Source organism: Polyodon spathula, chromosome 12 (assembly GCF_017654505.1).
Source record: "Polyodon spathula isolate WHYD16114869_AA chromosome 12, ASM1765450v1, whole genome shotgun sequence".
In the NCBI taxonomy this organism is placed as follows: domain Eukaryota; kingdom Metazoa; phylum Chordata; class Actinopteri; order Acipenseriformes; family Polyodontidae; genus Polyodon; species Polyodon spathula.
The window spans coordinates 17,870,346-17,885,196 of record NC_054545.1 but is presented as its reverse complement, the minus strand read 5'-3'; positions in this window follow the sequence as shown (position 1 = coordinate 17,885,196).

The following is a 14,851-nucleotide window of genomic DNA, read 5'->3' as shown; positions in this document are numbered from 1 at the left end:
GCTGAAACACGTCAGTCAATGAGGGATGCATCTGATTGCTTAATGACAGGAAAGAAGTCGTTAAAGGGATGGAGGCAACTCCCCCCTCAAGGTGGAATGCCCGAGGCTTGCTTACAGAGATTTCTTTAACCTCCAGATATCGTGTTAAAATAAAAACAAACGTGTTTACAACAGCATGTGCTTCTTTCAAAACTACACGTTGAACCCTATTGAACAGCTGGTAGAGGAATTCTTATGTTAGCTACAATCACTTGAAGAGTCTTTTGTGACTGCCCTATGTCTCATGTAAACTCCATTCATATTCCTGCTTTTGCTTGCCATGGCTGCATACTGAATATCTTAGTAGCCCTGAAAGAAGCAAATCTGTTGCTAAACAAGCTCTTAGAGAAGTACATGTGTGCTCCAAACAGAATCCATTCCTACCAATGTAAAACAATTGTGTGTTATATGTTATTCATTTTACCCTAATAGCTGGGTTTCTATAACGATGACTACTAGAAAGGTATTGGATTCAATACTGCACCACTCCTAGCTGTTACTGTAACAGAAACCTGTGGGATATATTGCTCATTAAAATCTATTGCATCTATTTGAATACTATCATCTGCTGAGGGATACCATTATACGTGAGTGTGGGGTCTGATTGGGGTAAAATATAAAAATAAATTCCCTGCCCCAGCCTTATGCTTCAGTGCTATTAGACTGTATGATTCCCCTCGTCAGTTTAAATGCCCTAAATCCAGGAAACAAACCTGCCACCAATTACCCATCTAAACCAAAACCAACAGTACAGGGGCATTGATAACCAGTTTTCTATATTCCACCATTGATAAACGGTTTGTATATTGCATCATTGATAAACGGTTTGTATATTGCATCATTGATAAACGGTTTTGTATATTGCATCATCGGTTTTGTATATTGCATCATTGATAAACGGTTTTGTATAACGGTTTTGTATATTGCATCATTGATAAATGGTTTTGTATATTGCATCATTGATAACTAGTTTTGTATATTGCATCATTGATAAACGGTTTTGTTTATTGCATCATTGATAAACGTTTTTGTATATTGCATCATTGATAAACGGTTTTGCATATTGCATCAATGATAAACGGTTTTGTGCAGTCAATGATTTGTTTGGCTGGCTAAATGTGTTCATAGCTAATTGGATGTGACACAAGATTCAAAGGCAGTGTATTTTATTTTTTTTTTTACCACCAGCACAAAACAATAAGCTTTGAAAAAGATTCTCTGCTGCTATTCACATGTGAAGCCCTGGATTTGAGGCAGTCCTGGGCTGTGGTGTTAGATCTCGATGCTGCTCCACCCCTATAAAAGCTGTATGGCTTTACAGTGCATTTACCAGAGTTCACTGAGGTTTGTCTCTTCATTTGTTTTGTATGCTTTACCATATCTCTCTGGACTCCACATTGCTTACCTAAGGTTTACCATGCTTTCATTGTGCTTTATTACACTTTGCTATGAGTTTACTACAGTGAGGATAGTGTCTCACTCACTGCTACTCCATGCTTTCACTGTGCTTTATTACACTTTGCCATAGACTATAATGCTAAGATCAATAGCACTGATGAGACCCTGAAATAATCTGCATTTTATTATAGGTAAAAACATTCTCCTACCTCTCAATAGCACAAATACTTCCCAATTATTGATTTACAAAAGAAACATCTGTTCTATAAACTTTACTTGAACTTTCAAAAGGGTTCCACTGCTTTCCTTAAACATATATATTTTAATCATACTGCTTTACCATACAAATATGTGATTTATCTTCCTGTGTTGGCTATGCTTCCAATGGTACATTGCCGTATAAGGATCCTGACACAGTGTCAGAAGTTTGACAAATTTGCTTGGTTTATTCTACCTATTGTCCACCGTGTTGTGATCCAGCTAATAGCACGCCCATTTCCTGACCCCACACATCCCTCAGGCCTGCCCAGAACGTGAGTGTACGGCTCCGGCAGGATTCCATTACATGTGACACAGGGAGGAAGTGTGGTGACGGGACAGTAGATAAAAAAATAAAAACAAAAACACAGCAAAACAAGGTATTTGCTGGAGAGAATGCTGGCATGCAAACAGAGAAGATGCTTTTAACATTTGAGTTATCAAAGCTTTAATGATGCTCTTGACTGATGGGGGATTTCTCCATCTCCTCTGAAGTAAAGTCGGTCTCCAGGGAACATCTCTGCATGTGTCATGACTGCATCAATGGAGCGAATCTCTCAGTGACGAAACATCACCATGGGAACTGAGCTGTAGCCGTCCTAACAAGGTCACAGAAGCTCTGCACATATAGCCCACGCAAACATCACTTACTCCAAGTTAGCATGCCTAATATATTAACATATCTCTTAACTACGTTCTTCAAACTTTCTTTGCACTGCACCCGCTCCTCGAAAATGATTAGTGCTAGTGACTGTGAGAGATGGCAGCCCGCGAGGAGGCATGGGTAATGGTTGCCATAGAAATAGTGGGCTGGCAACTTGAGATATTGCAAATATGTCTTTTAAGAAATATTATTTGCATTTCCTATATTGGCTCATTGAGGACAACACAATTCTTATACTGAGATGACCTCATCCTAAAATCTATAATACATTTTTCAACTTATATAAACTGATTCATAAATCATTGTTAAAACATTTTCCTCACCTGGAGCTATGGCCGAAGGTTTTGCACCACCCTAGAATTTTAGGATTGATATATATGTATTATATGAACGTATTTAGATTTTTTATTTAATATTGTGCAATCAAAGAAGCTACAACATGATATCACAAAAGCTATAATAATAGTATTTAGTATTTGCAGTGGATTCTATTGTGTTTTAAGACTTCCTTAATCCTCACAGGGATGGACTCAATGAGGCGCTGAAGGTTCGAGCTATCCTTTAGATTCCTCCATGCAGCCTGTACACTTCATTCCAGTTCGTTTCGGTGGTGTGGTTGACTTTTCCTAATTTCCTGTCCTATCAGACCCCAAACATTCTCAATAAGATTGCGATCCAGTGAATTTCCAGGCCAGCATTGCAGTGATGTGATAGTGTTATTTCCAGGCTAGCATTGCAGTGGTGTGACAGTGTTGTTTTCAGGCCAGCATTTCTTCACTTGTTTGGCTTGATTAAGGGGCTATAAAAATCACACTCGGGGGAAATGGTTCTGAGCCACAGGAAGGAGGTGGTCTTGGAGTGTTTTCCAGTACCAGTCCTTGTTCATAGTTGTCCTCTTCAGTAAAACATGGAGGGATCCTGTGCCTTTGACAGAAAAGCATCCCAGATCTGGACTGTTTCTGGATGCTTCATCGTTGGGACGGTACGCACTGGCTTACATCTTTCTCCTTTGAGAAGCCATCTCACTCCAACCTCTTTCCAATGCCACAGTAAGAGGACACCACCCTAGCTCTGGAACCTAAACGGCACAGGTGGCACTCCTTGAGATCACTGCTGACTTTTGGGAATCCAAACCTGGGGTAAGCTTTATAGCTTCCATTCTTATACTTCTGGATGATCATAGATGCTGTGGTTTGGCTGTCATAACCTCTGTTGGCTAATTGAGGACTGCTAAAACTTCCTTATGAAGGGCAATAAATGCTGAGCGTGTTTCTGAGGAGGTATCGCTCTTCTCCATGGCTTGCTCTGAAGTTTCAAAACTAATGTAAAAATCATGCCTGTTTATCTTAATGAAATCTACTCGTTACCATTTCTAATTGTCACCCGCTACCATTTCTAATTGTCAAGTTTTGATCACGTCTAATTGAGTAACACATGTCAACATCTGTGTCGCATTCAGAAACGTGTTAGATTTCGAAATGTCACATTTTTCGTTAAGCAATCGTTCGTTACATATTATTATTATTCAGCAGGTTTCAATCGACTTTATGAAGGTAAATTACATAATTCTATAGGGTGATGCAAAATTTTGACCTTAGCTGTACTGTGCTCCTCAGTTTGAAAACCACTGCTCTATTGCAATCAATGAATGAGTTCAGTTTCCATATGGGCACATATAGTATGAATGATGGAAACTCCTGTAAAATTGATTATTTTCTATAGATTATTAATTAAGAATGCTCTAAATCTTGCTGGTGCCTTGGTTTGAGGTCATTCTGCCTACAATGACACGATCACAGTACAGCGCTGGGCAACTGATGGCATTGTCCTCTTGTGGCTGCACAATTGATAGCTTTCAGTTAAAGTCAATCAAAAAACTGTTTTGTCAGGTAACCTAAGTAATGAACACAGGAATACTGAAGCAGTGTGTAATCTGGTAATGAGCACAGGAATACTGAAGCAGTGTGTAATCTGGTAATGAGCACAGGAATACTGAAGCAGTGTGTAATCTGGTATATGAGCACAGGAATACTGAAGCAGTGTGTAATCTGGTAATGAGCAGGAATACTGAAGCAGTGTGTAGTCTGGTAATCAGCAGGAATACTGAAGCAGTGTGTAATCTGGGTAATCAGCAGGAATACTGAAGCAGTGTGTAATCTGGTAATGAGCAGGAATACTAGGGCAGTGTGTAATCTGGTATGTGAGCACAGGAATACTGAAGCAGTGTGTAATCTGGTAATCAGCAGGAATACTGAAGCAGTGTGTAATCTAGTAATGAGCAGGAATACTAGGGCAGTGTGTAATCTGGTATATGAGCACAGGAATACTGAAGCAGTGTGTAATCTGGTAATCAGCAGGAATACTGAAGCAGTGTGTAATCTGGTAATGAGCAGGAATACTGAAGCAGTGTGTATTCTGGTAATCAGCAGGAATACTGAAGCAATGTGTAATCTGGTAATCAGCAGGAATACTGAAGCAGTGTGTAATCTGGGTAATCAGCAGGAATACTGAAGCAGTGTGTAATCTGGGTAATCAGCGGGAATACTGAAGCAGTGTGTAATCTGGTAATCAGCAGGAATACGGAAGCAGTGTGTAATCTGGGTAATCAGCAGGAATACTGAAGCAGTGTGTAATCTGGGTAATCAGCGGGAATACTGAAGCAGTGTGTAATCTGGTAATCAGCAGGAATACGGAAGCAGTGTGTAATCTAGTAATCAGCAGGAATACTGAAACAGTGTGTAATCTGCTATATGAGCACAGGAATACTGAAGCAGTGTGTAATCTGGTATATGAGCAGGAAAACTGAAGCAGTGTGTAATCTGGTAATGAGCAGGAATACTTGAGCAGTGTGTAACCTGATAATGTCATGTGTTTGTTTTTTCAAGCTTTTTAAATAGTGTTTTTGCCAAACAGGTTGAACAGCTGTGCAGTAAGGCATAGCAAAAGCACAGGACACACTTATTCAAGTGCTGCTTTCTTACTACTATTAATAATATCTTTATTTTTATATCGTCCATTTCATAGTGGACCACCATCACAAAGCGCTTTACAGAGGTAAGATGTGAACTATGCATTATATGCAGAGTCACTTACAATAGGACTGGACTTTAACCACTCGACCACACTGCCTCCACTGCTATCTGATCATTTTCTGTGCTGCCAGTCAGCCTCACTCTGATTGTAGATTTGGAGCTGGAACCCTTAACTGCCATGAATAAATCATTCATTATTTGCATTGCTAGGCAACTGCAAGCAGGAAATGCAATCAAGATCACTACTTAGTCTTTGGAACACCATTGCAAAGTGCAACAAACCAGGCATGTAAGTGACTGAAATAGGGAAGAGCTTGCCAACCCTAGCTGCCATGACCTCTAGCGTCGTGCCGCAAAGCAAAGACCCTTTGAAATGCTAATGCACTCCCCACAGCGCTAAGAATACATGAACTAGCTGTGTGTGTGCAGAGCAGGAATACATGAACTGGCTCTGTGTGCAGTGCAATGCAGCGTGGCAATGATCCAAAGCAGAACACTCACAAGCACGACTCATGAACAGGTTTCTTTCAGTTAGTAGAAACAGTTCAGTGAAAGAATGAGACACTGCCTCAGCTGGCTCGATTACTATTTGAAATACACAGGGTAGGGACTAGACGACTCAGCCAGCTAATTCACAAGCCTTTCACAATCATAGTATCAGTTATTTTATCCTGATTCATCCTGCTCATCACCATGTGGGTCAAAATAATATATTCACTGTAGCCAGTGTCATTGTCTAGCACCTTTCACAAGCACTGAATTAACAACACAATGTGGATATGTTGTTTATTTGTCCAGTGAAAATGGTTTTAGGAAACTCCAGAAGCATCTGCACCTCACTGAGGGGTCTTGCTGATGCCTCACACTCCAGGTTGCTCAGGAGCATCTATCTCTGGTGCAGGTCTTGCATCCTGAGACTCCACAGTGCAGCACAAAGGTCACGCCTGGGTTGGGAATAAGCAATACATTTAATTGGCTTTTAAATTTGATTAATTTCTGCGAGTGAAGATTTTGTTTAATTATTTTACTGATTAAGATCAGCAGCTTATACTGGCTGAGTCTATTTTAAAATAATTAATAATAATAAACAGGTTCTAAAGCTTCATATATGCACAACAATATTTGATTATGTCATGACTGCATGAAATAAAACATGATGTCCAAAATATTTTTTTTTATAGCACTTACTTGACAGGATGTTTTGGATGTTTGTTCATTTTTATTGTGCACATCTATTTCACTTTAATTACTGTCTTAATAGGCCCACCTGCTGTATACAGTATAGCATTGTTAACACTTCATAGCCACATGTATGTGCTTCATAACATTTTTAACGTAATAATTACTTAACTATGGACAGAGTCCTCAGTCTTGGATTTGGTGCCTAGTTTTGCAAAGGCACAAAGTCCTGGGCTGAGGATGTTTTGTGAAACCAGGACTTTTTCGATGCTTATAAAATTATTGAAGCAGTGCTTGCACAATGTATTATTACATGCTGGACATATCCGTTACCTGACTGAAGTGAATGAGTTTCACTGGATTCAATTTTTGAAAAATAAGGACAGGTGTGTTTATTTAGTTTTTCTCCGTTATCTCAAAACTAATGCTGAGTGTGTTTTAGAAAACTGCTCCTAAGTGATTCAGGGTACTCATTCACACTGACATCATTCACTGTAGTGTTCGGAAATCCTGTGGTCCTGCCAGGGTGCCAGCCTGATTCACTGCAGGCATTTCAGCACTTTAACCCTGTCTGAGAAGACAGCAAACAATGCCAAGTTCACTTCTGAAACTCAAATCTGTGCACCTAGACAGTATTGGAGGGCGGTCCTGGAAAAACGTGAGAGCCCACAATTTTATTTTCTTTAGATGACCTCTCCTTGCATCTGATCCGTGCCAACTGAATGCAAGTTTTTTCCGCCAAATCTTATTAAAGAGAAAATGCTTTTCAATCTTTAAAATAAACCCAGAAAGAGCAAATCTCTCTCTCTCTCTCTCTCTCTCTCTCTCTCTCTCTCTCTCTCTCTCTCTTTCAGAGCTGCGAGGGTGCATGCTGAATCCTCTATGTGTGTGTCTGAGAGAGGCTCCTGATTGAATGGCAGTGAGGTTGGGATTGAGTTTAGTGGCAGTGCAATGGTGATGCTAAAACTGTCAGTATAACAAATAATGTTGGGACATTAATAGATTATTGTGTTTTTATCGATTATTTATCATATATCGTAGTGGCCGATTATTCATTATTAGTTACAATTTAAATAGAATTTAAATAGTAGAATTGTTGCAGAAGTGTTCTGCTGTGGGGTACTATATGCGTATGCTCTCTTGCTTGATGTTAAAAGGACCCACAATCTAATATTATCCTAAGAAGAAGGCTATTGAAGTTGCAATGAGCCTGCGCTCAAGGTAACGATTCCAGTATGTGGCAGCGAAGAGATGGGATCTGCATTGCCTTACAGATTTCTTTTTATGTGTTATGCTTGTTAGATTGTGTATTCCTCTGCTAGGGAAAGCAGTTTTCCTCCTGTTTGTGCTGCAGAGGAATATTACTAGGGATCGCTTTTTAACCCAAACCGATCATTATTTGTAGGTGTGTGTTAAACTTTGTCAGCTTGGTGTGTTGGAGTTTGAGTCAAACGTGCATGCCAGGGTTTTGTTTACTAAAAAGTCTGCTTTTGTATCAAAACATCTTCGTATATAAAATACGCTGCTAATGATCATTATCTTTAGATTGGTGTGATTGGTCGACCATTTTTCTGCTGCCACTTTTGTACTGGACTCGTCGACTGCTTGATGCAACCCTGGTTTTTCTCCCCAGTTTTGTTTGCCCAATTATTATCTGTATCCTCGGCTCAATGTTTAATTAAGTCGGTTTAAAAGTAATTAGCACTGTCTTATTATGCCTAGAGCACAGAATCTTTTTCAAAGCAACTAAACTTTTACTCTTTTTCATTTTTGAACCTGTATTTGTTATATACAGAATATCTTATAGGGTGCTGTACGCTACAATCTGATGCCCATTCCGTGTTATTGTCACCAAAGCAAACGAAACATTCGGGTCGACGCGGCATACGCTGGATGGCACTGGGTTGATTCCTGCGGGTTGACGGGATAGATACACGAAGATCTTATGGAGGCTAGAATGGCTTTTTGGCCTCTCTGAGCTTGAGTGAGATAGAAAGCAGTCTGATAGGATTGTTTTCCTTTGTCTTTGTGGAATAACTACAGTGCTCCATGAACATCTACTTATTGTGACATCACAAATATATTAGTTGAGAGGTTGAGGACAAAAATGTCAACACCTTCATTAAAATAATGATGAAAGCATCGATCAAAACAGATGTCTTGGTCCAGGTATTTTAGAGCGTGATAACAACAGTTTGTATTGGTCTGAATGTTTCGGGGGTGGTCTGTAACTACAGTTCCATTTCATACAGGACTTGATAATCATGAGATGAATCAGTTAAACGCCTTCACAAGCTCTGATGTGTCGCCTGAGCGAAAGCTTCCAGATTCAAATCCCTGGTTCTTTATCTTTATTTATTAAATATTTCATGCCGCTTCTTTCCAATGCAGTCGAACCTCTTTATAATGAGCACCCACAGCACCACAGTGATTCACAGTCCCTGTATACCAGAGGAGGCACCGTATACACTACTGTGATGGCACACCCCTGTATACCAGGGGAGGCACCGTATACACTACTGTGATGGCACACCCCTGTATACCAGGGGAGGCACCGTATACACTGCTGTGATGGCACACCCCTGTAGGCTCCACAAAGAGGGAGAAATCCCCCCCCCCAAGCAGAGACCTGTTCCTATAACCAGGGGTCCAGTCTCTGATATGTCTGGCTCAGATGGTGGTCAGTTCAACATAATGGAAGCCCCTTGATTTGTCATTCCATGGGTAGATCCAAGTGTGTAGACTGGCCCCTTAATGTTGGCACATACAGTCTTCAATTCAAACTCTCTCTCTCTCTCTCTCTCTTTTTTTTTCAAATGTTTCATTAATCTGTTTCCAGGAGTTTCCCCCCGCGCTCAGGCGCTGCTCTTCAGTTCTAGCTCTTCAGGCTAGATCAGCCAAACTGTCTTTAAAGTGTAGCAGTAAGAGGCAGTGCCATTTAGTGATTTGCCACTTTGGATACAGGTTTCTTTTAGTTTTGCTGGTAATGCAGTCCTGTACACTAGATGGCGCTGGTGCTTATTTATATATGGCTGATGTAGCCTTCATTAGGCCCAGCTATCTCCAGAAAGTTTCCCTTCCTGACCGTGTGGCTCTTGTATTTTTCTATCTTTGTGTGTAAGGGTGTTTGGCGTGCTTGGTTAAATTTAACCTCCTCAGATTATGTGTTGAGATCTAATGATTTTAACTGCTAGGGGTAAAAAATATTCAAGTAAAATCTGAAAATCCCCTGGTCTGCATGTGATCCACTTGACAACTACGATGTACAACTATTCAGCAACAATCATGGGAAAGCAGGTCTCAAGCGGGTTGTGACAGATCAAGCAGACGTGCGCAACAAATTGTGACAAGATACTATTAGGCTACAGTGGCTCGAAGCACAGAAACATTTGCATTGTGTGCGATGAAGGCTATTCTGTGCATTGTGTGAAGAAGACATCACTCTGAGCCTCTTTCCTCAGGGAACACCAGTCATTTCTGCCAACCGATCCACTCTTCCCTTTTAAAAATCTACTGCCTTGTCCATCATTACCATAAAAAGCTGGCGATTCCCTCGTCCGTCTTTCATCCTCATGTAAATGAATCCAATTATCTTGTGCTGTGGGCAGCAGTTCCTGAATAGACCAGATAATCATGTCACTGGTGAATTAAATCATTTCTGCAGTGTTGCAAATGCACTAGACACAGGCAGACACACACAACTAGACACAGACAGGCACACACAACTAGACACAGACAGGCACACACAACTAGACACAAGCAGACACATGCTAGAAAGCGAGCAGCTCTTAAGAATTTGCATTTCTATTATAATATGTTCACTTTTAATTTACATATTGATTTTTTTTTAAATCTAAAATTCTGATTTTGAAAGCTAGTAAATCTGCACCTCCATCCCTCAAATGATGCAGCTGCAGTACAGTTTCAATAATAAAAACTATCTTCATCACAGGGTAAGTGAAGTGGTCAAGTAGAGTATGTTAGTCCCTACGCTGTTATCTGAGAGGTAGATGGAGGTAAATATTTAAAGAAATGCTTTGTACCCTTTGAAATCTGTTTGTTATCCCAGTATACATGTCCTTAATCATTATTTATTACTGTTTCTCTACTCATGGATATCGGATAGGTTTAATAAAGTCACCAACATACTTTGGGACACAAACCTGAGTGGGATTCTGTAATGTGGTCTGTATAAAACTGGCCACTAGGGGTGTGCACCTCTAATTTCTTCAGGAATATTGAGCTTGTCAAAGATTTTCATAAGGAATCACCTGTTATCCTCCCTGTATCAGGAGGGGTGATCATTCTACTTGCCTGATCACAGGCTTGCTCTGAGAGAGTAGACGTGCTGGGAAGATCAGTAACAGTAAAAACGGATTCTTAAGAACACATGCCATGAATGATAAATAGATATTAAAAAAAACCTCTGCAAAATCACAAGGTACAAAATAATGCCATGAATACGTTGTTAATTCTAAAAGGTCTGAAGGTAAAACCAAAATGATATACTATTGAGTGCAACAATAAGAAATATTATTGGTTATTTCCCTTTTCAGAGCAACCCAGCCTCATTACATGTGTGCAGTCTGAGCACAGCTTTCAACGTGGTCGAGATTCGGCAAGGTGCTGAAAGATATCTTGAGAGATAAACCCATTCCCTCATAATCAAGGGACCAAGGATAGAACATGCCCCACACCAGGGCAATACCGAATCATAATCAAGGGACCCAGGATAGAACATGCCCCACACCAGGGCAATACCGAATCATAATCAAGGGACCCAGTATAGAACATGCCCCACACCAGGGCAATACCGAATCATAATCAAGGGACCCAGGATAGAACATTTCTCACACCAGGGCAATACCGAATCATAATCGGGTAAACAGGATATAACATGCCCCACACCAGGGCAATACCGAATCATAATCAAGGGACCCAGGATAGAACATGCCCCACACCAGGGCAATACCGAATCATAATCAAGGGACCCAGGATAGAACATGCCCACACCAGGGCAATACTGAATCATAATCAAGGGACCCAGGATAGAACATGCCCACACCAGGGCAATACTGAATCATAATCAAGGGACCCAGGATAGAACATGCCCACACCAGGGCAATACTGAATCATAATCAAGGGACCCAGGATAGAACATGCCCCACACCAGGGCAATACTGAATCATAATCAAGGGACCCAGGATAGAACATGCCCCACACCAGGGCAATACCGAATCATAATCAAGGGACCCAGGATAGAACATGCCCCACACCAGGGCAATACCGAATCATTATCAAGGGACCCAGGTATTGTTGGCGAGAGCCACACGAGCACCATTGCTGTAGAACAATCTGAACTCATTTGTTATGCTTTTGTGTTCCTAAAATAGTGTCTATTTTTGGCACACTATTTCATCAACGCTTCTCAGCCCATCCATTCTGGGCAGAAGGCAAAGTGAGCTAATGTGGTAAATGATAAAGACAAATGATGTACATGCCCTCTCGGTGCTGAGGGAGCTGGCTCTGATTCAGAACAGTTCATTAATGCGCGAGGGCGACAGTGTGTTAGTTCACTCTTCACTCAGGAGCCCCGAGGTTCAGCGTGCAGCCCAAGCACAAGCAAAGGCTTCAAACAGAGAGACTCCAGCGATTCAAGGGGATTCAGCTGCTGTGTTTCACTTCCATTAGCAACATGTGTCACAAGTGCAGTTTAGAAGAACCCCATGTTACAACATATATGCATTTTCATTACAACACAAGATATGGTACCTCGCTTGGTTAAACTAGATTTCCATGCCTTTTTTACATTTGCATTTCCTGGGTCATTTTACCTCGGCAGTGTCTTTTGGGACAAAGCATGCTACTGGTTGAAGGCATGTCAGCAAATAGAGGAAGCAGCTGATTAGTTAATGACAGGTCAGAAGCCATTTAAGGGGTGGGGACAATTTTACCCACCAGGTGAAAAGACCATGCGAGTGCAACACTAACTAAGCCTGGCTTGCAAACAGGTATTTCTTTAACTCAGTCTACTACCAAGTATTTAAAATGAAAATGTGTTTGTGTTTCATAATTGGACATTTCAGACTATATAATGAAATGACGTCCACAACAGGTAGGATTCGTAGAATGATGGTGTTGCATACAAATACTTGAAGGGTGGCTCAGGGAGGATTGCAATCCTAGCCTGCTTCTTCTGAGGACCTGATAACAAAGACACAATGTGAAAATTACAAACACAGGGCTTACTGAGGGGCAGGGTCGCCTAGGAAAATCAAGCTGTTTATTGAAATAATGGATTCTTCCTACTTAAATTCACTTTGTATCTTTTTCTGTTGCAGTCATCACATCCTGGAGACTTTATTAACTCAGTTTAAAGCACCCCTCACTAGAGCTCTCAGAATATGGTCCAACCTTTAAATACGCCTGCCACACTCCTCCTCCTGGCTTCAAGAGGATTCAATAAACAACACAAGTGGGATTTCTTACAGACGTATTTCTCTCACCCAGCAGAAGAAGAGTGGGGCAGGGGCAGGGTAAGGGTTACACTGCGGTGTACCACATGTGCTTGGAAGATAGACATGATTATGAGAACTCTACAGATTAACAGGGATGTCAGTAACATACACCCAACACAGCTGTAAATGAAAAATCTGGATCATGAAAAACCAGACCACCATGTCCAGCATGACCTACATCCACTGAATGTAAAAATGTGTGTGTGTGGGGCAGAAACAGACAGACTGACAGGTTTCTCTGTGTCTGGATTCTGACCCCCTGGTTAATAGTGCCGTTTACTGTACAGAGCGCGCTATGATAACTGTGCTGTTATGTGGTTTAAAGGATGCCTCAACACATAAAAACAACAAAAAATAAACCAAGAAAAAGGTAATAAAGTCGGAAAAACACAAATACATTTCACAAGGAAGTCATCCCAAGCACAAGCGGTACTCCACAGTTATCTAGTTACTACCATGCTTGCTGTAATGGCTAGTGGTGTATTCCAGCTGTTGCTGTGCAAACCACTGGACTAGAAACTCTTTACAAGCATCAGACATGTTCTGCAGACAGCCTGTAACCCAGATCAAAGTGACATCTGCTGTCAGACTTGCTCAGCTGGTGATGGAAGGGTTAGGAGATGTGATAGGAAATGAAGATGGTGCTGCGATTGCATGAACCGTCTTTCCCTTCGCTGGCCCCCGTGAACACTCATTTCCTGTTGCTAGGTTACAGAGCTCTGAATGAGAAGAGAATCAGTTTCACTCTCAAAAGATTATTGCTCTTTGGAGTTTTTTTTCGGGTCTGCAGTCACGCCGGGTCCTACCATAGACCCAGCATGCGAATCAATGCTTTATAATCACTTCTCCTTATCAGCGTTATCAACGTTAGCACTACTTCGGGCGTCCTCTAGCGGCTCACCTGGGACAGGCATAGTGCCCAGAGGGAGTCTGAGGGTGTGAAGTTATCAGTCTTTGCTGTGGACTCCACAGGGAGTGTTGCATTGGCTCTGTTACTCCTCACAGTGATACAGCTGCCCCTACCGCTATGTGCCTGGCCTGGTGAGCTCAGGCAGACACCTGCAAGGCTGGCCTTCCTCCTCCAGATGTAACTAACTCTCAGACATCCGCTGTGGAGCTCCAGGGAGTAAAGAAGCGACTAGTAGAGGGATCGGAGGATGCCCGCTGTCCTTCAGTTCTCTTCCGGTGGGCTGTGGTGATGGGACATAATTGGACATTCTAATTAGAAACTCTTAAATGATATAAAACAAATATATTCCTTATCAGAAGTTTGTTGTGCTTAAAATATTTTGGCTGTAGCGGCTTTTCACCTCTAGCATCCTTTTATACATTTCTGGGTAATACATATTAAAGCAACAAAGAAGTTCATTCTAATAAAAGAAAGTATTGATAATGCTGCTGTTGAGGTAATAAAACTGTTTTCAAATCCTTGGTTAGCACTTCTTTAAGATTCGAATTGTAAATCACTACAGAACCCAGCTTATAAAAAAATGACCAATACTGAGCTATTGCTTAGGGAGCCAGTCTGCTCAGCTCAGCAGTGCTTTGTTACAGTTAGTGTAGAAAACAAAATAATCCCATCACCCTGGCCTGCTGTGCACTTCCATTTGTTACATAGGTCTCAGATGTGCAGCTTGTAACTGTACACGACATCGATATAGCAAACTTTACATCCGAGACCTATACAGCCAACTCTTTACATCTGAGACCTATACAGCCAACTCTTTACATCTGAGACCTATACAGCAAACTCTTTACATCTG